Raw genomic sequence first — 24,440 nt, 5'->3', positions numbered from 1 at the left:
TCTCTCTTCTCCATCCCTCTCTCTCTCTCCCTATCTCCTTCTCCATCCCTCTCTCTCTCCCTGGCTCCTTCTCCATCCCTCTCTCTCTCCCTGGCTCCTTCTCCATCCCTCTCTCTCTCCCTGTCTCCTTCTCCATCCCTTTCTCTCTCCCTGTCTTCTTCTCCATCCCCCTCTCTCTCTCTCTCTCTCTCTCCTCTCCCTGTCTCCTTCTCCATCCCTCTCTCCCTCCCTGTCTCCTTCTCCATCCCTCTCTTCCTTCTCCATCCCTCTCTCTCTCTCCCTATCTCCTTCTCCATCCCTCTCTCTCTCCCTGGCTCCTTCTCCATCCCTCTCTCTCTCCCTGGTCCTTCCTCCATCCCTCTCTCTCTCCCTGTCTCCTTCTCCATCCCTTTCTCTCTCCCTGTCTTCTTCTCCATCCCCTCTCTCTCTCTCTCTCTCTCTCCCTCTCCCTGTCTCCTTCTCCATCCCTCTCTCCCTCCCTGTCTCCTTCTCCATCCCTCTCTCTCCTTCTCCATCCCTCTCTCTCTCCCTATCTCCTTCTCCATCCCTCTCTCTCTCCCTGGCTCCTTCTCCATCCCTCTCTCTCTCCCTGTCTCCTTCTCCATCCCTCTCTCTCTCCCTGTCTCCTTCTCCATCCCTCTCTCTCTCTGTCTCCTTCTCCATCCCTCTCTCTCTCCCTCCCTGTCTCCTTCTCCATCCCTCTCTCTCTCCCTATCTCCTTCTCCATCCCTCTCTCTCTCCCTGGCTCCTTCTCCATCCCTCTCTCTCTCCCTGTCTCCTTCTCCATCCCTCTCTCTCTCCCTGTCTCCTTCTCCATCCCTCTCTCTCCCTGTCTCCTTCTCCATCCCTCTCTCTCCCTGTCTCCTTCTCCATCCCTCTCTCTCTCTCTCTCTCTGTCTCCTCCATCCCTCTCTCTCTCCCTGTCTCCTTCTCCATCCCTCTCTCTCTCCCTGTCTCCTTCTCCATCCCTCTCTCTCCCTGTCTCCTTCTCCATCCCTCTCTCTCTCCCTGTCTCCTTCTCCATCCCTCTCTCTCTCTCTGTCTCCTCCATCCCTCTCTCTCTCTCTGTCTCCTCCATCCCTCTCTCTCCCTGTCTCCTTCTCCATCCCTCTCTCTCTCCCTGTCTCCTTCTCCATCCCTCTCTCTCTCCCTGTCTCCTTCTCCATCCCTCTCGCTCTCTCTCTCTCTGTCTCCTCCATCCCTCTCTCTCTCCCCGTCTCCTTCTCCATCCCCCTCTCTCTCTCTCTCCTTCTCCATCCCTCTCTCTCTCTCCCCCTGTCTCCTTCTCCATCCATCCCTTTCTCTCTCTCTCTCTCTCTCTCTCTCTCTCTGTCTCCTTCTCCATCCCTCTCTCTCTCCCTGTCTCCTACATCCCTCTCTCTCTCTCTGTCTCCTACATCCCTCTCTCCTGTCTGTAAACATGTTTGCTCAGCGGTTGACCCTTGGCCCCGTCGTGACCCTGAGGTGGGCAGAGACGATACCAGATATGGAGGACGAAGTGAGACACGTAATTCACAGTTTTTTTTCTGGTTCAATGAAAGTCAATAAACTAAGTAGACCAGAACAAGCTGCTATTGCATTGGTGTCTATGGGGGAGACACCCATTTAAGTAGACCAGAACTTACCTTTTTTATAATGGTAAACGACCTGAGTGAAATATCTTCATTATCCACCATCTTTGACGATACTAGGGTGAATGGATTTCAATTTCAAGGTGTGATCGCTCTATCTGGTGTCTCTCTTCTCCTGTCTGTTCACCTGTCTGTCTGTCAGGTGTATTAAGAGGGTCTGGCGCGAGAATGTTACCCCATAGCCCAAGTCACATCGCCTCCCTGTCTGGCTCCTCTCCTCCTCTTGCCACAATCAGCCATGGCTCTAAAACCAGATTATACCCCCACCCCCTCTAACCCTCCTCACCTAAGCCTAGATAGGGCTCCAGTGATGCTCCCAGCACCACACACACGCAATCAGCCAAGCACACACACACACAGGCCAAGTTGGCCAACAGGATTAGCATGCATCTTATAACACACACACACAGGGAAGAAAGCAGCCCACACTGGCTTGTCTGTCTAAATGAAGCGCGAAAAGATCTTTATCCCGGCGGGAGAAAAGAATGAAGAGAGGGATCGAAACAAGAGGATCACTAAAACATTTTCTCTCCATCTCTAACTGTTCCTCTGTTCCCCAACAAATGCTGCCTCAATTCTCTATGTTCTGTAGGGTTTCTGTCTTGCTTTGCAAAAACAGAATAGACACACTAAAAACCAATTAGGTCGTATGAGTATTTAAGATCTATACAGTATGACAGATTATACAGGGAAAACCCCTGTTCGTTATTGATGTAATTGACTGATAAATCTGCGTGAAAAGCAGAACTACAGAGACGAGCTAAAATGGATGGATGATGATGATGACAGTCTGACGGCCAATGACAATGGTTTATTACCCCGGTAACACTGTTATTCCCTGTCTGGTTGGTGTGCTCATATCTGAGGCATGTATACAAATGAACACCTAGTCACATTTGTCACATTACCGCACAGATCAACACCAACACAATAAAGCAATATATGTAAAGATTTCCCGATTCCCACAATCCTCCTTGAGCCGCACTGTCTCCGTCTGAGGAAATGTTATTGGGTACACATACAAACATACATTAGCATGCACATGCATCTGTGTACAAACACACACATATTCACTACATATACACAGCTGTGCAAATAATGTGTACATGAACATACACGCATCCATGTTCTGGTAAATCGTTCTAGTTAACCTTAAAATCTATGTGAGTAGAGAGGTTTCACACAAAGAGCTGTGAGGTGCAACTGAGGAAAAATTGACACAATGTGAGAGTGGGAAGTTATGAAGACAAAATGTGAAAGGGGGTTGAGAGAGTGACATACAGGCACAAATAAAACGCTGGGTGGAGAGACATGAGCAAGGGAGAAATGGGAGAAAGAGAGGAGTAAAGGAGAGGAACAGGCAGAGGTTTTTTTTTTACCCTTCGTCTGTTTTTCTATAAGAGGAACAGGGAGAAGGTTTTCTATAAGAGGAACAGGGAGAAGGTTTTCTATAAGAGGAACAGGGAGAAGGTTTTCTATAAGAGGAACAGGGAGAAGGTTTTCTATAAGAGGAACAGGGAGAAGGTTTTCTATAAGAGGAACAGGGAGAAGGTTTTCTATAAGAGGAACAGGAGGAGATAAGACTAAAAGGAATGTCAGTCAGAGGAACAATCCTGGTAGTATCCCCTTCTCATTCTCCCTCCCTCCTATTTCCACTGATTCCAGCTCAGATACAGAACGGGTCCACAGAGACAGTTTGCTGACATCACACACTACATCCTCAATACCCCACTGGCATACCTCTAAGGCCTGGTGAAAGTAAAACACACACACAGCTGAAATAAAACAGAATTAACCCACACTAACTCTGTCACCTTTCTTTTTATTTTACTAGGCAAGTCAGTTAAGAACAAATTCTTATTTTCAATGACGGCCTAGGAACAGTGGGTTAACTGCCTGTTCAGGGGCAGAACGACAGATTTGTACCTTGTCAGCTCGGGGATTCGAACTTGCAACCTTTCTGTTACTAGTCCAACACTCTAACCACTAGGCTACCCTGCCGCCCCATGATGCCATTGGGCAGGAGTATGGCTGTCACAGTGACCATATTACCGCCACACTGGCGGTCACGAATCATGCTGACAGTCAAATTCCACGTGACCCCGCAGTCAGGGTAATTAGGCTTCTCCAAGCTCTGATGCTGCTGATGGTCAATAGTAGCCTACCAAACTTGCTAACTGCCTGGTACTCAGCACTCTATTGTCCCTCTAATCACTCTGACATCAATGCAAATGTAATCGAAAATCTAATCAAACACTTCATGAGAGCCCATGAGCTCATGTTGCGGAACATTTCTATAGGCTATGCAATTGTGTGAGAAAACAGAGTGATGGCTTCTACTAAAAAGAGGAGTACCCTATCAGCTTTCTATAGGCTAGGCCTACTATATTTATTTCTCGACTTTCTGAATATTAAGCACATTGCTTCTCTTTACAGCAGGAGTATAGCCTACCTGGCTGGCATGAAAATGAACCACAATTCGCGCAGAGGCTCTGTCATAACTGGCCGCGACCGGGAGGTCCGTGGGGCGACGCACAATTGGCCTAGTGCCGTCCGGGTTAGGGAGGGTTTGGCCGGTAGGGATATCCTTGTCTCATCGCGCACCAGCGACTCCTGTGGCGGGCCGGGCGCAGTGCGTGCTAACCAAGGTTGCCAGGTGCACGGTGTTTCCTCCAACACATTGGTGCGGCTGGCTTCCGGGTTGGATGCGCACTGTGTTAAAAAGCAGTGCGGCTTGGTTGGGTTGTGTATCGGAGGATGCATGACTTTCAACCTTCGTCTCTCCCGAGCCCGTACGGGAGTTTTCTGCTGCCCCTGTTTCGAGACAGGTTAATGACAATGGTCCATTTTCAAATCAAAACAAATTTCACACATCATTCAGTACAGTGCCTTGCAAAAGTATTCATCCCCCTTGGCGGTTCTTCTATTTTATTGCATTACAACCTGTAATTTTAATGGAGTTTTATTTGGATTTCATGTAATGGACATACACAAAATAGTCCAAATTGGTGAAGTGAAATGGAAAAAATTACTTGTTTCAAAAAATGTACAAAACTTAAAAACAGAAAAGTGGTGCGTGCATATGTATTCACCCCCTTTGCTATGAAGCCCCTAAATAAGATCTGGTGCAACCAATTACCTTCAGAAGTCACATAATTAGTTAAATAAAGTCCACCTGTGTGCAATCTAAGTGTCACATAATCCGTCACATGATCTCAGTATATATACACTTGTTCTGAAAGGCCCCAGAGTCTGCAACACCACTAAGCAAGGGGCACCACCAAGCAAGCGGCACAATGAAGACCAAGGAGCTCTCCAAACAGGTCAGGGACAAAGTTGTGGAGAAGTACAGATCAGGGTTGGGTTATTTATTATTATTATTTTTTAATCTGTTATTTTACCAGGTAACTTGACGGAGAGACTGAAACAACCAAAGATTTCAAGACTAAACGTGGTTTAAGTAGTAGCCTACATTAATGAAAATCTCCAGGTAACAATACACATTATCTCGTCCGTGGCCTATATCCTAATCTTACTTTGAAAGTGTCCAGCTAAAAATATTGTATAAATATTTCAGAATTATTAGATGATGCTTACCCAGACCCTAAATTGATGGGCCATGTTAAATAAATGCTATAACCACCCCCCAGCCACATCTATGTAAGTGGATGGGTCACTATTGTCTAGACATGTACATGAAATATAATAGATGGCCGTAATCACCCCCAGACGCACCAGGCTAAATTGATGGGTCACGTAATCATTCTCTTGCGAAGTGGAGTATTTTGTTTAGACATGTAGCTAGCTAGCAGAAATAAAGTTATGTTAGCTAGCTAGCTAAACAATTAACCATAATCCCAACCCATAGCTACAGTGCAAAATGGATTGTCATAGCTAGCCACCATTCATGAAATGCTGGAGTATGAATCTGCAGGTAGCTAAAGCTAACCAACTAGATTCAATGTTAGTTAGCTAGCTAACATTAGGCTATAACTAGCATTGCAATGGCTTTCTGGTTTATTAATTACATTTGGACAGTGTATCAATACACCCAGTCACTACAAAGATAAAGGTGTCCTCCCTAACTCCGTTGTCGGAGAGGAAGGAAACCGCTCAGGGATTTCACCATGAGGCCAATGGTGACTTTAAAACAGTTACGGTAAACCTTTAAATGACTGTCTAGCAAAGAATTTTGAAATATATAAATGGGCAAATGTTGCACAATCCAGGTGTGGAAAGCTCATAGAGACTTACCCAGAAAGACTCACAGCTATAATCACTGCCAAAGGTGCTTCTACAAAGTATTGACTCAGGGGTGTGAATACTTATGTAAATGAGATATTTCTGTATTTCATTTTCAATACATTTGCAAACATTTCTAAAAACATTTTGACTTTGTCATTATTTTGAAATCAGGCTGTAACACAACAACATGTGGAATAAGTCAAAAGGTATGAATACTTTCTGAAGGCACTATGTGCTCCAGATACAGAGGCCAGCCTTTACACTGTCTCTGAACCACTCATCTTTCCATCATTACTGTAACATGGCTGACACACCTTTTATATTGTGCAAGCATTTATTCACCTATCATGGAAAAATGTATTGAAAATATAGTAATCGTTACTTTCAACTCGAAGAGGAGAACAGTGTAGCCACTTTTTTTAACCACTCTGTTCTCATCCTCTAGCTACTGCTGCCAAGGTCAGGGCTGCGGTCTGTTGGTTTTTACATTCTGGAACGTTCTGAACAACCAGTTTAAAAATGGGGAGGGGTTGTGGGTTTGGGAACGCTGTCAGCATGACCGCTGCCCTTTAAATTCGTCACTCATTGCTTCAAGCCACACCTCGCCATACCCACCAAACTTAGCACAAAGTCTGTTCAAGAACATACAAGAACGTTTTGGGGAAACGTGTTGTTCAGTACAAACCGCTCCACAACGTAGCAAACGTTCAAGTGAACTGAACGCACCTCAAGACTGAACCATCTTCTTGTGGGGGTCAAAAACGTATCTCTTGAATCGGAGGCTGATGTTGATTGGCTGAGTGTCCATCTTGGCATCTTCCTCTTTGGCTAGTTCCCCCTTAGCCCCACCCTTTCCTTTCTTCTTGGAGGTGGAGGAGAGGAGCTGCTTAGTCTCTAGACTGAGACCCTCTGAAGAGAAGAAAGGGGGAATGGGGAAGAGAGAGAAATAGAAATCATATAAGCATTAGAATTTCTGGTAGTTTATACAAGTCACAAAGGTATTTAACAAATACAAAAAAATACAATTTAAATGAACAAAATTAAACAAAGGATTGGACAGAGGTAGAGAGAAAATATAGAAGAGCGAGTGTGCTGAAATAGCAGTGGACCAGATTCGTACCCATGCTGTTGCGTTATATGTGATCTGGAGGCAATGGCTTAGACCACTAGACCAGCCTAGGACACACCACTAGACCTGTTATGACTGCTCTCCATTGGTGAATCAGGGTCAACGGTATATATCTGCTCTGTGTGTTGATGACAGAGATGGAGATGGGAGAGAGAACAGAAACACTATGACCATAAGTATGTGGACACCTGTTTTTATGAACATCTCATTCCAAAATCATGGGCATTAACATGGAGTTCCCCCTTTGCTGCTACAACAGCCTCCACGTATCTGGGAAGGCTTTCCAGTACATGTTGGAACCTTGCTGCGGGGACTTGCTTCCATTCAGCCATAAGAGCAGTTGAGGCTCTCTGTGCAGGCCAGTCAAGTTCTTCCACACCGATCTCGACAAACCATTTCTGTATGGACCTCACTTTGTGCACGGCGGCATTGTCATGATGAAACGAGAAAGGGCCTTTCCCCAAACTGTTGCTACAAAAATATTTCCATTCAATGGAACTAAGGGGCCTAGCCTAAACCATGAAAAACAGCCCCAGAACATTATTCCTCCTCAACCAAACTTTACAGTTGGCACGATGCAGTCGGGCAGGTAGCGTTCTTTTACAGCACTCTTGCAGCAACCGGCAGTGCCGTTCTGTGAGCTTGTGTGGCCTACCACTTCGCGGCTGAGCTGGTTTTATTTTATACACCTGTCAGCAATGGGTGTGGCTGAAATAGCCAAATCCATTCATTTGAATGGATGTCCACAACTTTGTTTATATAGTGTAGATCTGTTGTGCTGGTCTTGTCTCACAGTTCCTATAGTTGTAGAAGAAACGTGTCTCTGTCAGGGTTCTCTGTGGCGGTCCTGTCCTGGCTGACATTTACACTGGTGTCTGACAGCCGTCAGGCGGTTGTGGACATGCTCTGGATTCCTCTGGGGCGTGTGTGTGTGTGTGTGTGTGTGTGTGTGTGTGTGTGTGTGTGTGTGTGTGTGTGTGTGTGTGTGTGTGTGTTTTTCTGCTCACGTGTAGCTGAGAAATGTTCCCTGAGCAAACCTCTGCATCGGCTGACCTCGCCTACCCGCGTCACACGGCGCCACCGAGGAGATTGTTATGGTTATGCCAGCATGAGGGTTGTTAGGATTACGGGGATGGATATCTCCGATCTATTCGCTTGGCCTTACCCCACTTCTCTCTCTCGCTTTCTCTCATTCACTTACTCACACAAACACTCACGCAAACAATCACACAAAGGGAAGCACTTAGATAAATAGCAGTAAATACAAACTAGAATGAATCATGTGATAGTGTCCAATAAAACGGTCAAATCTAGTTCAAGGTTTGAGTAAAATGCAACTCATTTGCAAACACGCACACAGTGAATTACCCTCCTGAAGCCACCTTCACACATGTATAACAAGCTGTGGTATTGATTTAAACCACATAATGAAAACATTTGTTCTATCCAAGCGGACATCACGTACACAAACCACACTACTCCACTATCTTTCTCTGCTCCGTTCCCTCCATCTATCCCTCCATCCCTCTCTGGAGAGACAGAATAACTGTCTGGTGCCAGGCTGGTGGCCTTTAGGGGCTTGCAGGGGATGAGTTTGGGGTCAGGTCCAGGGGAGGGCGGATAGCGGGGGGATTGGACAGTAGTGCCTGTGTGAGAGGGGGGAGGTTGTGGAGAGGCCTGGAGGGCCTTCAAAGAAGCCCTTCAAATCTAACTAGCCCTCCTCTTTCCATTTCTCCCTCTCTCCGTGGCTTTCTCTGTCTTTAATCATGTGCCATGAAGGGGTTTGAGGGGAGAAGAAAAGAACAACAACGAGAGAAAGGGAGCACACACACACACACACACACAACACAAACACACCTGGGGTAGCTAGAGGTCAGAGGATCACACAGCACCGTCATTCTATGAGTGTGTACGAGCAATGAGCATACTGAATGTCTTAAGTGACTAGCCAAGTATGTCAGTGTGTATGTAAGAGCATGTGTGTGAGTGTGTGTACGTGAATGTGAGTGAGTTGAGAGGATATAGGTAGGCTTCTCTTTCTAAATGTTTTTGGTTTCTCTTCCTGCCCGGCCCGGTGTGGAGCCTAGCTGTGGGTCGGAGGGGAGCGGGGAGACACAAGGTAAAATAAACAGGGAGCAGACTTCCCTCGGACCCAGAGCTACCCCCAGAGGAATCCTGGGAATGCTGGAGTGGGATTCCCAGCCCACCACTCTAACCACATCCTGATCCTGATAACGAACGTACTGCGAGCACAGGAACCAGAGAGAGAGATACAGGAAAAAAAGAGAAGGCCCCTTTCATTCTTTGGTTGTACTATAAATGTAATTGCATAATTCTGACTGATAAACAGATGGAATAAGAAATTGGCAACAAACGCAGTAAGAAACTCAACTGATACAGTCCTTATCTTGACTGTTAATGGAGTTTATGAAGGAGAGACACCATAGGGAACGTTGGCCGTGCACAGTAGATCACCTGCTGTCAACGAACAGTGGCAGATCAACATGTAGAATCGCCAGGAAATTAATAGAAAATGATGGGTGGTATCGGATGGTCAGATGTGATAGGACGCCCATCCACTGCAATATCTGATGGTAAAATGTGATAGGACGCCCATGGGTCCGCTGATTTTAACCAAGCGTCGGCGCGGTCCTTTTCTTCCTAAACAGATTCATTCACCACCTCCACCTTCCTCTCCAGCCCCACCACTACTTACCTGGCACCCAGATCGTAAACTTGACGCTTTGTCTGAAGCCGCCCTCGATGATCCCTGCCCCGCCGATTGAGAGTGACCTTTAACCCCAAAAACAACTGCAGGTTGGTCTACTTCTTAAACAGGTTTCGCCCAATCACAGTCTAGTCATCTGTTACCTGACCAAATCAAATCAGATGTTATTGGTCACATTCACGTGTTTGGCAGATGTTATTGAGGGTGCAGCAAAATGATTGTGTTCCTAGCTCCAACAGTGAAGTAATATCTAACAATTCACAACAATACACACAAACCTAAAAGTAAAAGAAGGGAATTAAGGAATATATAAATATTAGAGATGACTAAACGAGACATGAGGGGCACCAATGACAGACACAAAGAAATCATATAAGAAAATATTAAATATAATTATTCTAATGTAATAAGCTTAAATAATATTATTATTCAACGAACAGCTTCCAGTTAATGATACAAGCAAATAATACACGTGGAAAATCTCCTGAAACTATCCAGCATATCCTTGAATTATTTATTGAGTCTGACAGTATAAACTTCCTCCAGCACAGAGAGGTCAGTGTGTGTTTGTTTTCTATGTTCCTCTCTCTGTTCAACAGACACTGGTGCATGACCTCGTGTTACCATGCTGCCACTCTGTCGCCATAGTGGGGGGTGGCTGACCCCACCATGACACTGTTCTGTACCCCGTCCCAACCCAACGAGCCACATTGCCCTAGGCCTGCCACCAGCTTGTCTGTATCTCCTCTTTCGTTCTTCTACACATTCTTCTGTTTGTTGTTTGTTTTTTCTCTCCATCACTGAGACTCTCTCAACCGTCACTGATCCGATAAAGGGAGGGCACCGCTCTGTCTCTCTCTCTACTTCTCCCCCTCACTCTTTCCTGAACCCTCCCCACTTCGCTCCCTTTCTCTCTCTCTGACGTTGGGTTCTGACTGAAGCGTGACCACAGATAAGCTACAGTTGGTACACATGTCAGAAAACACTGTGACAAAGGCATGACATAAAGACACAGTCATATCTCAAACATTCCAACATCTCAGGTATGTGTCCTCTTAGAAGACAAAAAACAAACAGCACTTCCTCATTATGTGAGGGGAACCCACACACACCCACATGAACAGAGTCTGACCTCACAGGGAGAGGGTCAAGGACTGCTGTGTAACTGTGGGGTTGGCTGTCGACAGCCTGAGGTGCTAACAGCAGTCAAACTTGTCCACACACTTGACCTCTGACCTCTTAGCGACCCTGACTGAGGGTGTGTACACACAGACAGACTGCTGGCTGCTGCTGGGTGGCAGACAACACTCAAACAGACAGAGACAGACAGGAGCAACGAGAGGCAGATAAGACTCTTATGAGCCAAAAGGGGAAAAACAAACTGAGGAACATAGAAATATATTACAAGAGTGAGATGGAGCCAGGGAGAAAGAGGCTGAAAGTGAGAGACAAAAAACATGATGGATCGAGTACACAAAGAGAGAGAGAAAGAAAAAAAAGAGCAGAGAGCGAACGAGCAGAGAGAGCGAGAGAGCAGAGAGAGCGAGCAGAGAGCGAGCAGAGAGAGCGCAGAGAGAGTGAGAACAGAGAGAGAGCGAGAGAGCAGAGAGCGAGAGAGCAGAGAGCGAGCTGAGAGCTGAGAGTAGAGAGAGAGAGCAGAGAGAGAGCAGAGAGAGAGCAGAGAGAACAGAGAGAACATAGAGAGAGAGCAGAGAGAGTGAGAGAGCAGAGGCTAGAGTGCGGGTCGGGAGGAATGCAGAGAGCCATGTGGGTATATTTCTGTGCCACTCAGGTGTGTCCAAACAGCACCAGTCTGTCTGGCTGCTGCCTCTGGCATCAGGGGACCACACGCCTGTGTCACAGCCCAGCACAGGTCAAGGCCCCGCATACTTCTCCACACTGCCCTCCCGCACCGCCCCAGGGACTCTGTGTGTGTGCGCACAATGGGAGCTCAGTCCCTGCAACACGCTCCAGTACCACCAGCAATGAAAAATCCAAATAAAGACTAGAGAGAAAGAGGGAGAAGAGGGGTGAGAGAGAGGGCAAAGGAGCAAGGACAGAGATCCATGAAGGGTGATGGGAGGGCAGGGTGTCAGAGAGAGGCGAGCAGGGCATCCACTTACCCTCTCCACCGCTCCCTCCTTGCGTTTGGGCATGTAGATGCGTAGTCTGGGTAGCGTAGTCTCAGAATAGCTCTTCTCCTCAAAGCCCTCCAGCAGACGCCCCTGGAACGCCAGCCGGCACGCGTTGGCGTGGATGTCTGTGTCCAGCTTGGAGCCTATCACCAGGCATAGAGGGGGACACGTGACCGGACGCTCAAACTCCAGCAGCGCCCACTGCTTCGGGTCTGGCCTAGTTCCTCCGGCCTCCCACTGACCAATCACATACTCGTCCTGGTGGAAGAACTCCCGGTCCAAGGAGAAGGCTGAGCTCAGGGGGCTGGGTTCTGGCTGAGGGGAGTGGGGAGTGTGGGTCGGAGGGTGGTGGTTGGGGGTCCGTGTTGGGAGTCTGGGGGGTCTCCCCAGGGGGCAGACCGAAGAAGGTGACCCTGGCCAGGACGGTCTCGTGGCCCACGGTGATGTGGAACTTGGCACGGGTGGCCAATCTTTAGCCAATCTTTCTGACGGAGATGTGGGCAGCGTGGAGGGTGTGTAGGGAGGCAGGGGTACACACCACCCCCCGTTCTAGCAATTTGGGGCCAAACTGGGTCACACACACCCATGCGGTCACCCTGCATGGCCCCACACACCGGCTGCCGGAACATCTGAATCAACTTCACGTTCTTGGTCTCCTAGGGGTTAAAAGACAAACACAGACAGACAATCAAACTAACCGACTCTTGTTTGTTGTTTGTGCAAGGTTAGTTTTGCAATTGACAAATTACGAGGTATTACCATGTACAATATACAACAGAACAGAGAATGGGGAATACCTATTCAGTTGCATTCAGTTAATGCTTTCAACTGAAATGCGTCTTACGCATTTAACCCAAACCCTCTGAATCACAGAGGTGCTGGGGGCTGCCTTAATTGACGTCCACATCATCGGTACCCCGGGAGCAATTGTCGTTGGGGTTAACTGCCTTGCTCAAGAGCAGAGCGGCAGATTTTTACTTTGTCGGCTCAGGGATTTGACCCAGCAACCATTTGGTTACAGGGCCAATTACCCTACCCATCACTGAGTGTTGTTTTTGTTGTGTGTCCACTGTAGTGTTGTGACGGAGAGTATGGTCGTTGTGGCCTAACCACCATTCTTCTCTGACACTGAATGCTGAGACAAAAGCCTGTTTTTTTCAGGCTTTTGCTGCCACCTGATGGAGGATGTTATAATGACACCAGTTGATAGTAAGGTTGAATACAATAAGCTGGTGTTTAGACTAGGCTGGCCTACAAACAAATGTGAGTGACTGCATCTGGTCTAAATTAGTCAGCTCCTGTACTGTCAACCCCCACCCCTCTTCTCCAGTCTCCCCATCCTGCCCTTTCCAAAACACACACACATCCTCCACCCCCACACTACCATCCCTCTTTCCCCTCCCTCCTCTTCCAGTCAACTTATGAACTCTGTAGATTCTACTTCAGCCTTGTGCTGTCCAGGTCATCTGAATCAGAGTTGTTCTACTGCAACAACGTTTCTCCACCTTTCTGGAAGCAGGGACTAAGAGCATGCCATGGAACTAATTCAACTGACTAACGCACTATAATAAATCAGCAATATCACAAATAATTGTTGCTGGTCAATAGACTTAGCGGGTTGAGAACCACTGACCAGGACTTCTTTCAGTGGTCATGCAAATCAACGTTCTGTGGTCAGTGACCGTAGCTCGAGGGCTGGGATCTCCACGGTGTCGTTGACAGCTAGCGCCCCCTGTAGGATGGTTCCGGTCATGACCGTGCCCTGACCGCGGCTGGAGTAGCAGTGGTGCACCGCCATCAGCAGGGCTCCCCCCGGGTCTCTGTGAGGGAGGCACGTCTGGCTCTTCAACAGCTCGGGGAGACGTGCATACAGAGCAAAGTCAAAACTGCTGTCATAACATTGTACAGTCACCGTAGGCATGAGTGTGATTCACACACACACACACACTAGAGGGCCCGTCCTAATCAGAAGCATATCTTAGTGTTGAGTCTGTGTATCCTGTGGTTTCATAAAGACTTCCTGACAGTGGCTCTTGTGTTTTAATCATAGGTCAGGGGGTTCTGCCCTAGGACAGTGTCTGTCATATGCCTCTTTGTTCTATGGTATCTACCTTTTACTGTGTCATTTCAATTAAAGGATACTGTAGGTGTCATTGAAGTGGTCTTCACATCGGTTCAAATGTGTTTGAGAGCACTTAACTCTCTAAATGGGTAAACTAGTGAGAAATATATGGTGATTATTGTACGTTAACTAACTATAACCCTAAATTTAAATATTGCATTTTTATGCCACATTTAATGAATTTACATGACGAAACATTCCATGATGAGGACAGTATGTGTTACTACATTACACAAGCTCATGTTTTGACCACAGGGCAATTCCAAGCTAACCGAATTACTCTGAGACCGATTTTTCACTTCAAAATGTATATCAAACCCAAACTATTGATTTCAAAGTTTAACCAACCATACAGCTCTATGCACAAGGACTACTTTAACAAATTCAACAGAAAATTGTACGAAAACACATCTACTGGAAAAACTGTGCAGATGTCCAAACTTTGCATCAGCACAGATCTTCTTGTAAATGTGTTTTGGTACCATTTTCAGTAATTCCAAACCGTGGAATTTCCCTACATCAAATTGGGGGGGAATGAAACATCCTTTTTTACCTCAGATTGGTGATGTTAGTATAAAAGTTTATAGTCAGCATGATGGCACGAGATCATTTGCTTAAAACAGATCAATCTCTTTGGTTTTGTCCTGTGATTAAGACATACGCACTGTGATTAAGACATACGCACTGTGATTAAGACATACGCACTGTGATTAAGACATACGCACTGTGATTAAGACATACGCACTGTGATTAAGACATACGCACTGTGATTAAGACATACGCACTGTGATTAAGACATACGCACTGTGATTAAGACATACGCACTGTGGGTCACAGGAGTTAGAACTGTGCTCTCATTTTCGAACTCAAACAGCATGGAGAATTTGGGGTAGTCTCTCTATAAAAGTTGCTAGCCTCACACCAGATTCAAACTATCACTGACATAACAGCCAAACGTTGTCAGTGTTGATATCATATGCAGGGGCGTGATTCATGTAAGTTAAATAACAAATCAATATGTAGACCGCTGTCTTTAGCAAATTAACTTCTAACCAGTGATATAAAAAAATATCCTCAGACTCAATGTGGCTTTGAATAGTGTTAGTTCAAACAGCGCCTACCACCCAGACGTTTGCCTCGCTTTATTGATTTTAATGTGATATTGATATGAGTGACTAAAGGGATACTTCAGGCTATTGACAATTCATCTACTTTCCAAGAGATGTACTGGAAATCTATAGGTATCTACTAGCATGCTATCCAGCAGTTCATCTGACTCTGGAGAAGTACAAAAAGGACCTCATTGACAAAATCCCGAAGTATCCCTTTAACAAAATAGTGCTGCGTTTACCTTTCTGCATTAGCAATCCACTTGAAACAAAATGCAACAATCGAAAAGGTAGCTGGATGTTTTTTTACAAGTTGACCTCTAACCAGTGATACAGTATACGTACTATTCCCAAATTCAGTGGGGTTTTTCAGTAGTGTTTGAACAGGACGTGCAACCTGACTCCCCCCCCCCCCCCCCCCCCCCCCCCTCGTTCTATTGATTTCAACGTGATATCGATTATGAGTGATTGGCAAATAAGTGCTGCGTTTCTCTTTCCGTTTTGGTGAGCACCAAATTAAAATGCATCACTCCAAAATGTAGCAGGCTGTCTTCAATAGCTTGTCCTCTAATCAGTGATGTAAACAATATTTACACCTCCTGTGTGTTTTTTGTTGTGCATACAACCTGATTCCCCCAAAATAAATAAGAGTGATTTATTGCCACTTGTCAAATCATTATTGTCACTTGTTTTTGGTGCATATGCAGTTTATAAGGTGCTCGTAAAATTTTATAATACAAGTAATATATTACTGTTGGGCACATGTAGAGTTGAAGTCGGAAGTTTACGTACACCTTAGCCAAATACATTTAATCCTCTTTAAAAATTCCCTGTCATAGGTCAGATAGGATCACTGCTATTTTAAGAATGTGAAATGTCAGAATAATAGTAGAGATTTATTTTAGCTAAAAAAAAATCACATTCCCAGTGAGTCAGAAGTTTACTCAATTAGTATTTGGGTGCATTGCCTTTAAATTGTTTAACTTGGGTCAAACGTTTCAGGTAGCCTTCCACAAGCTTCCCACAATAAGTTGGGTTAATTTTGTCCCATTCCCCCTGACATGTATGGTGTAACTGAGTCAAGTCTGTAGGCCTCTTTGCTCGCACATGCTTTTTCAGTTCTGCCCACAAATCTTCTGTAGGATTGAGGTCAGGGCTTTGTGATGGTCACTTCAATAGCTTGACTTGGTTGTCCTTAAGCCATTTTGCCACAACTTTGGAAGTATGTTTGGGGTCATTGTCCATTTAGAAGACCCATTTGTGACCAAGATTTAAGTTCCTGACTGATGTCTTGAGATGTTGCTTCAATATATCCACATAATTTTCCTACCTCATGATGCCATCTATTTTGTGAAGTGCACCAGTCCCTCCTTCACAAAGCACCCCCACAACATGATGCTGCCACCTCCATGCTTCACGGTTGGGATGGTGTTCTTCGGCTTGCAAGCCTCCCCCTTTTTCCTCCAAACATAACAATGGTCATTATGGCCAAAGAGTTCTATTTTTGTTTCATCAGACCGGAGGACATTTCTTCAAAAAGTACAATCATTGTCCCCATGTGCAGTTGCAAACCGTAATCTGGCTTTTTTATGTCGGTTTTGGAGCAGTGGCTTCTACCTTGCTGAGCGGCCTTTCAGGTTATGTCGATATAGGACTAGTTTTACTGTGGATATAGATACTTTTGTACCTGTTTCCTCCAGCATCTTCACAAGGTACTTTGCTGTTTTTCTGGGAATGATTTGCACATTTCGCACCAAAGTACGTTCATTTCTAGGAGACAGAACGTGTCTCCTTCCTGAACGGTATGATGGCTGCGTGGTCCCATGGTGTTTATACTTGTGTACTATTGTTTGTACAGATGAACGGGGTACCTTCAGGCGTTTGGAAATTGCTCCCAAGGATGAACCAGACTTGTGGAGGTCTACTTTTCTCTGAGGTCTTGGCTGATTATTTAGATTTTCCTATAATGTCAAGCAAAGAGGCACTGAGTTTGACAGTAGGCCTTGAAATTCATCCACAGGTGCACTTCCAATTGACTCAAATGATGTCAATTAACCTATCAGAAGCTTCTAAAGCCATGACATAATTGTATGGAATTTTCCAAGCTGTTTAAAGGCACAGTCAACTTAGTGTATGTAAACTTTGACCCACTGGAATTGGGATACCTTGAATTATAAGTTAAATAATCTGTCTGTAAACAATTGTTGGAAAAATTACTTGTGTCATGCACAAAGTAGATGTCCTAACCGACTTGCCAAAACTATAGTTTGTTAACAAGATATTTTTAAAAATTGTTTTAATGACTCCAACATAAGTGTATGTAAACTTCTGACTTCAACTGTATATGTAGGTAGTACATTTCATTTAGGTTTTCAATATCACAAATAGTTTTTGTATCTATTGATTTGGACACTTGAAAACTGTGTTTTGACATTGGCCTATTTATGAACAGTTCTTGTCAACAGGAATCAGCGATAGCATAATTTTGTATGTTTTAAGAATTCAAAATGTTTGCTTTCAACATTAATTTCCAACAACATTCTAATTAACCAGGCACAAACTGCTGAATTACTCCAAAAACGTGCTGCGATTAATTTATCTTGATGATATACCAGAGATCGGGAAAACGGGTTTGTCCTGTCTCGTCAGAATATTAACCCATACCGCTAATAGTGCAGGCACATCCTGGGGCACCAGTGTGTTCAGGGTCTTTACCTCCATTAAGTCAGGCACTCCCTGGTGTTCCTCTGTTTCAGGGGCCTCAGGACCCCCAGGCTTCGCTGCCACGGCAATCACAGGACAGTCTTTAAATCTGGTCAACAGAGGATGAAACAGGGTTTAGAATGACTGTGTGTGTGTGTGTGTGTGTGTGTGTGTGTGTGTGTGTGTGTATGTGTGTGTGTTACCTGGTGTTCTCTAGGGTCTTGTGCAGTCTCTTGGTCATCTTGTCGATGGCGGTCTGTCTCTTGTTGGGCTGCAGCAGGTCAGTCTTGTTGAGAATGACCACCATGCGGGTTGCAGGTCAGCTCTCCTATCAGCAGACACTCTGCTGTCTGGGTCTGGACCCCCTTCACCACGTCTACCACCAGCATCATCAGGTCTATGACCTGAGTCCCTGGAACACACACGCACAATTATACTTTCATTTATGCTATATGACTTGTCAATAATAAACACCGCAGTCCAAAACTACTGCAGTGAAATGATTGTGCACACTCAGCACTGCATGGTTACAGCTCCTCTACACAGGACTCCTGGAGGGCCAAATGACCAAATTCATAAGTTGAGCAACCAATGGAGCAACAGGAACAGAAACAGACAACCAAGAATAACAACAGAACAAGAAGAGAGGGAAAGAGGGAGGGAGGGTACAAAGGGATGTAAAGAAGGGAGAAGGGCTAGAGGGCTGAAATTAGAGCCCCAGCTCGCTTGGTTGTCTTTCCTCCCTCTTTTCTTCCCCTCACTTTGGCAGTCTTTCTTTCCTGTGCTCCCCTCTTTGCTCTGCCTCTCTTTGGCTCCCTTTCTTTCCTGTGCTCTCCCCATTGGGGATAGGAGGGGAAGCTTATTACATACCCCGTTCCCCACACCTTCCTTCCGCCCTAATCCACAGCATGTGCCATCCACAGGGACACACTGGCTTTATATAGCAAACTACCAGCCATATACACTGACTCAGGCTGCACTCCTGTGTGTGTGTATATTCGCCTTATCCTGCTTTCCTTCTACTGCGACTCCCTCTGTTCTCTTCTCCCACCAATGCCCAGTTTGCTCACCCTCACCTCTCAGGCCTGTCAAAGCAGTCTCCTCTTACAGGATACATATTGTCAACTCCTGATATTAATAGAAATAATAAAACAAAGTGGATCAACCCTACAAACACTCATGGGGGGGGGATAGTAGCAAGAAAGAAGAGAGGGGAAATGAGTGAGCAGAGTTCAACTGAGCCGTAAGGATAAGGAAATCTCTCTCGTCCTCCTGGAGAGTTCTACCCATTCCTCCTCTCTCTCTCCTTGCAAAGCCACAGGATAGTGGAGGGGCCAGTCAGTCAGTCTGCGTTAACCATGTAATTGCTGCTATGCATGGTTGATTCGAGAAATAATCTAAATAGATTTTAGATTCTTTAAAGTAGCCACCCTTTGCCTTGACGACAGCTTTGCACACTCTTGGCATTCTATCAACCAGCTTCATGAGGAATGCTTTTCCAACAGTCTTGAAGGAGTTCCCACATATGCTCAGCACTTGTTGGCTGCTTTTCCTTCACTCTGGGGTCCAACTCATCCCAAACCATCTCAATTTGGTTGAGGTCGGTGATTGTGGAGGCCAGGTCATCTGATGCAGCACTTCATCACTATCCTTGGTCAAATAGCCCTTAAACAGCCTGGAGGTGTGTTGAGTCATTGTCCTGTTGAAAACAAATGATAGTCCCACTAAGAGCAAACCACATGGGATGGCGTAATGCTGCAGAATGCTGTGGTAGCCTTGAATTCTAAATAAATCAGTGTCACCAGCAAAGCACAACCACACCTCCTCCACCATGCTTCACGGTGGGCCCCACACATGCAGAGATCATCCGTTCACCTACTCTGCGTCTCTCAAAGACATGGCGGTTGGAAACAAAAATCTCAAATTTGGACTCTAGAAAGAACAGATTTCCACCGGTCTAATGTCTATTGCTCGTGTTTCTTGGCCCAAGCAAGTCTCTTCTTATTATTGGTGTCCTTTAGAAGTGGTTCCTATGCAGCTGCTCAACCATGAAGGCCTGATTCCCTGTCTCCTCTGAACAGTTGATGTTGAGATGTGTCTGTTACTTGAACTCTGTGAAGCATTTATTTGGGCTGCAATCTGAGGTGCAGTTAACTCTAATGAACTTATCCTCTGTAGCAGAGGTAAGTCTGGGTCTTCCTTTCCTGTGGCGGTCCTCATCAAATCAAATTTTATTTGTCACATACACATGGTTAGCATGTTAATGCGAGTGTAGCGAAATGCTTTTGCTTCTAGTTCCGACAATGCAGTAATATCCAACGAGTAATCTAACCTAACAATTTCACAACAACTAACTTATACACACAAGTGTAAAGGAATGAATAAGAATATGTACATAAAAAATTATATGAATGAGTGATGGTATGAGAGCCAGTTTCATCATAGCACTTGAAGGTTTTTGCGATTGCAATTGTCCGAGTTGACTGACCTTCATGCCTTAAATTAATGAGGACTTTTCTTCTGTATACCAGCCCTACCTTGTAACAACACAACTGATTGGCTCAAACTTATTAAGGAAAGAAAGTCCACAAATTAACTTTTTTCAAGGCACACCTGTTAATTGAAATGCATTCCAGGTGACTACCTCATGAAACTGGTTGAGAGAATGAGTGTGCAAAGCTGTCATCAAGGCAAAGGGTGACTACTTTGAAGTCTCTAAAATATATTTTTATTTGTTTATATCATAGTTTTGATATCTTCAATATTATTCTACAATGTATAAAATAGTAAAAATCAAGAAAAACTCTTGAATGAGATGGGGTGTCCAAACTTTTGACTGGTACTGTATTTGTATGTGTGTTTGTGTAGTCTTTATTCTGCAGTCCTCATTCGCCCTCTGCTGGCTGGATCTAGAGCTGAACTCTGAGCATTTCACAGACAATACAGTAAACTCTACAGTATCGGAAGTTACCAACCTCAATCAATTATCCATGAACATGTTGTCCTTATCTTATAAAGTCATTGTATGTTGCCACTTGCCATTCCTGTACCTGACTATCAAACTTCAGGGCTAGAGTACCAGCTGTCAATCAGCTGACTGGCCCGTTTCATTTCCCAACCAAAATACATGGATTACAGGGAACATCCGCACTGAGCGAAAGCTTCCGCTTTCAACGAGTAAGAAACTAATATGGACGCCTATAAGAAATCCCGCTATGACCTCCGATGAGCCATAAAAAAGGCAGTGTCAATACAGGACTAAGATCGAATCCTACTACGCCAGCTCTGTCACTCATCTGATGTGTCAGGGCTTGCAAACTATGACAGATTACAAAAATAAACCCAGCTGTTCAACAACATAGTGCCCTCCAAGTTCATCACTAAGCTCAGGACCCTGGGACTGAACACCTCCCTCTGCAACGGGATGCTGGACTTCCTGACGGGCAACAGCTTGGCATCCGACCGCAAGGCGCTACAGAGGGTAGTTCGTACGGCCCAGTACATCACTAGGGCTGATCTCCCTGCCATCCAGGCACTCTATACACGGCGCTACAGAGGGTAGTTCGTACGGCCCAGTACATCACTAGGGCTGATCTCCCTGCCATCCAGGCACTCTATACACGGCGCTACAGAGGGTAGTTCGTACGGCCCAGTACATCACTAGGGCTGATCTCCCTGCCATCCAGGCACTCTATACACGGCGCTACAGAGGGTAGTTCGTACGGCCCAGTACATCACTAGGGCTGATCTCCCTGCCATCCAGGCACTCTATACACGGCGCTACAGAGGGTAGTTCGTACGGCCCAGTACATCACTAGGGCTGATCTCCCTGCCATCCAGGCACTCTATACACGGCGCTACAGAGGGTAGTTTGTACGGCCCAGTACATCACTAGGGCTGATCTCCCTGCCATCCAGGCACTCTATACACGGCGCTACAGAGGGTAGTTCGTACGGCCCAGTACATCACTAGGGCTGATCTCCCTGCCATCCAGGCACTCTATACACGGCGCTACAGAGGGTAGTTCGTACGGCCCAGTACATCACTAGGGCTGATCTCCCTGCCATCCAGGCACTCTATACAAGGCGCTACAGAGGGTAGTTCGTACGGCCCAGTACATCACTAGGGCTGATCTCCCTGCCATCCAGGCACTCTATACACGGCGCTACAGAGGGTAGTTCGTACGGCCCAGTACATCACTAGGGCTGATCTCCCTGCTATCCAGGCACTCTATACAAGGCGGTGTCAGAGGAAGGTTCTACAACGTTTCAAAGACTCCAGCCACCCAAGTCACAGACTGATCTCTTTGCTACAGCACGGCAAGCAGTACTGATGCACCAACACGACCCTGAACAGCTTCTACCCCCAAGCCATAAGACAACTAAATAATTAACCAAATAGCTACCTGCATTGACCCTCTTTGCACTAATTATTTTGACTCATCACACACGCATCTGCTACTGTTTATTACTTATCCTATTGCCTAGTCACTTTACCCCTACACTGTACATACGGTGCATTCAGAAAGTATTCAGACCTCTTGACTTTTTTCACATTTTGTTACGTTAAAGCATTATTCTAAAATGACTTAAATTGTTTTTGTCCCCCTCATCAAACTATACACAATACCCCATAATGACAAAGCAAAAACCGTTTTTTAGAAATGTTCAGACCCTTTACTCAGTACTTTGTTGAAGCACCTTTGACAGCGATTACCGCCTCGAGTCTTCTTGGGTATGACGCTACAATCTTGACACACCTGTATTTGACAAGTTTCTCCCATTCTTCTCTGTAGATCCTCTCAAGCTCTGCCAGGTTGGATAGGGAGCGTCGCTGCACAGCTATTTTCATCTCCAGAGATGATTGATTGGGTTCAAGTCCAGGCTCTGGCTGGGCCACTCAAGCACATTCAGAGACTTGTCCCAAAGCCACTCCTACATTGTCTTGGCTGTGTGCTTAGGATCGTTGTCCTGTTGGAAGGTGAACCTTCACCCCAGTCTGTGGTCCTGAGCGCTCTGGGATAGGTTTTCAACAAGGATTTCTCTGTCCTTTGCTCCGTTCATCTTCCCTCGATCCTGACGAGTCTCCCAGTCCCTGCAGCCAGAAAACATCCCCACAGCATGATGCTGCCACCACCAAGCTTCACCATAGGGATGGTACAATGTTTCCTCCAGACGTGACGCTTGGCATTCAGGCCAAAGAGTTCAATCTTGGTTGCATCAGACCAGAGAATCTTGTTTCACATGGTCTGAGAGTCCTTTATGTACCTTTTTTAAACTCCAAGCGGGCTGTCATGTGCCTTTTACTGAGGAGTGGCTTCCGTCTGGCCAATCTACCATAAAGGCCTGATTAGTGAAGTGCTGCAGAGATGGTTGACCTTCTGGAAGGTTCTCCCATCCCCACAGAGGAACTCTGGAGCTCTGTCAGAGTGATGATTGGGTTCTTGTTCACCTCCCTGACCAAGGCCCTTTCCCCCCCGATTGCTCAGTTTGGCTGGGAGGCCAGCTCTAGGAAGAGTCTTGGTGGTTCCAAACTTCTTCCATTTTAGAATGATGGAGGCCACTGTGTTCTTGGGGACCTTCAATGCTGCAGAATTTTTTTTTTGTACCCTTCGCTAGATCTGTGCCTCGACACAATCCTGTTCCGGAGCTCTACGGACAATTCCTTCGACCCCATGGCTTGGTTTTTGCTCTGACATGCACCGTCAACTGTGGGACCTTATATAGACAGGTGTGTGCCTATCCAAATCATGTCTAATCACTTGAATTTACCACAGAATGATCAAGGGAAAAAGGATTCATCTGAGCTCAATTTTGAGTCTCATAGCAAAGGGTCTGAATACTTAAGTAAATAAGGTATTTCTATTTTTTAAATTTGCAAAAGATAAAAACGTTTTCACTTGGTCATTATGGGGTATTGTTTGTAGATTGATGAAGAAAAAACTATTTAATCAATTTTAGAACAAAGTTGTAACGAAAATAACGAAAATGTTACGAAATAACGTAACGAAAATGTGGAATAAGTCAAGGGGTCTGAATACTTTCCGAATGCACTGTATCCACCTCAATTACCTCGTACCCCTGCATATTGACTCGGTACCGGTACCCCGTGTATATAGCAAGTTATCGTTACTAATTGTGTATTTATTCTTCATGTTTATATATAAATAGAAGTACGTGGACTCCCCTTCAAAATAGTGGATTCGGCTATTTCAGCCACACCCATTGCTGACAGGTGTATAAGATCGAGCACACAACCATGCAATCTCCATAGACAAACATTTTTAGCAGTATGGCCTTACTGAAAAGCTCAGTGACTTTCAACGTAAGAAGTCATAGTGTCACTTTATTTAATGGTTCGGGGCTAGGCCCCTTAGTTCCAGTGAAGGGAAATCTTAACACTTCAGCATACAATGACATTCTAGACAAGTCTGTGCTTCCAACTTTGTGGCAAATGTTTGGGGAAGGCCCTTTCCTGTTTCAGCCTGACAATACCCTTGTGCAGAAATTGTTTGTCAAAATCGGTGTGGAAGAACTTGACTGGCCAAAACAGAGCCCTGACCTCAACCACATCTGACACCTTTGGGATGAATTGGAACGCCAACTGCGAGCCAGGCCTAATCGCCCAACATCAGTGCC

General features: G+C 45.6%; 1 pseudogene; it reads right to left on the bottom strand.

Moving 5' to 3' along the window:
• Window positions 1-6,404: 6,404 nt before the first annotated feature.
• On the bottom strand, window positions 6,405-18,642 carry LOC109873558 (selenocysteine-specific elongation factor-like; annotated as a pseudogene).
• Window positions 18,643-24,440: the final 5,798 nt, after the last annotated feature.

This window comes from Oncorhynchus kisutch, linkage group LG1 (assembly GCF_002021735.2).
Source record: "Oncorhynchus kisutch isolate 150728-3 linkage group LG1, Okis_V2, whole genome shotgun sequence".
Lineage (NCBI taxonomy): Eukaryota > Metazoa > Chordata > Actinopteri > Salmoniformes > Salmonidae > Oncorhynchus > Oncorhynchus kisutch.
The sequence above is the reverse complement of the archived record's forward strand: the minus strand, read 5'-3'. Positions and strand labels throughout refer to the sequence as shown.